Here is an 853-nt window from a genome sequence, read left to right as displayed (position 1 = left end):
ACGAGACTATTTACAATCGACGGGGGTGAGTACACCTTCATGCATGGTTTTTCCAGAAAATATGGGACATATGGATATCAAGTCAGGGGTGATCCAACTCCTTCCAAAATTTTATGGGCTTGAATATGAAAATCCATATCTACACATGAAAGAGTTTGATGAAATCATAGTCACTCTATATTTTCCTAACATGTTTGACAACATGGTCAGGCTGAAACTATTTCCTTTTTCTTTGAAAGAGAAAGCTAAGACGTAGTTGCATTCACTATGTCCTCGATCTATTGGTAGATGGAGTGACATGACAAGGGAGTTCATAAAGAAAATTTTCTCATACCATAAGACGAACACCCTTAGAAAGTCGATCATGAACTTCGCCCAAAAGGAAGATGAAACATTCTTCCAATTTTGGGAACGGTTCAAGGATCTTGTCAGTTCATGCCCACAATACGGTTTTAAAACATGGTGCATCACGAATTTCTTCTATCATGGACTGATGTCTTCCATGCTCCAATTGGTCGAGACAATGTGTAATGGGGAATTCATGAATAAAAGTGTCGATGATGTGTGGGATTATTTTGACAAGCTTGCTGAAAACACACAATCATGGGACATCTCCCTAAAATCAAGCACAACGTCTAGGCCGACTCAATCCAAGGAGAGGGGTGGAATGTATCTCCTGAAAGAGAACGATTATATCAATGCTAAAGTGGCTAATCTCACCAGAAAACTCAAAGCCATGGAATTAAAGAAGGATAAGGGTAAGGAAATTGTTTGCGGCATTTGTGCTTGCAACATTCACACAACTGAGAATTGCTCAACAATATCTACTTTTTAAGAGGTACCGAATGAGCAA

The 853-nt window shown here is 39.2% G+C and overlaps 1 non-coding gene across 1 annotated transcript; it reads right to left on the bottom strand.

Annotated features, from left to right (window-relative positions):
- Positions 1-346: 346 nt before the first annotated feature.
- LOC131238372 (small nucleolar RNA R71) lies at positions 347-453 on the bottom strand. Its single transcript, XR_009167774.1, has one exon. It is a non-coding gene; the product is annotated as a small nucleolar RNA R71 (small nucleolar RNA).
- Between the last annotated feature and the right edge of the window lie 400 nt (positions 454-853).

The sequence above is a fragment of the Magnolia sinica genome, chromosome 2 (genome assembly GCF_029962835.1).
Source record: "Magnolia sinica isolate HGM2019 chromosome 2, MsV1, whole genome shotgun sequence".
NCBI lineage: Eukaryota > Viridiplantae > Streptophyta > Magnoliopsida > Magnoliales > Magnoliaceae > Magnolia > Magnolia sinica.
Note: the sequence above shows the minus strand (reverse complement) of the source record. Positions and strands in the feature narration are given on the sequence as shown.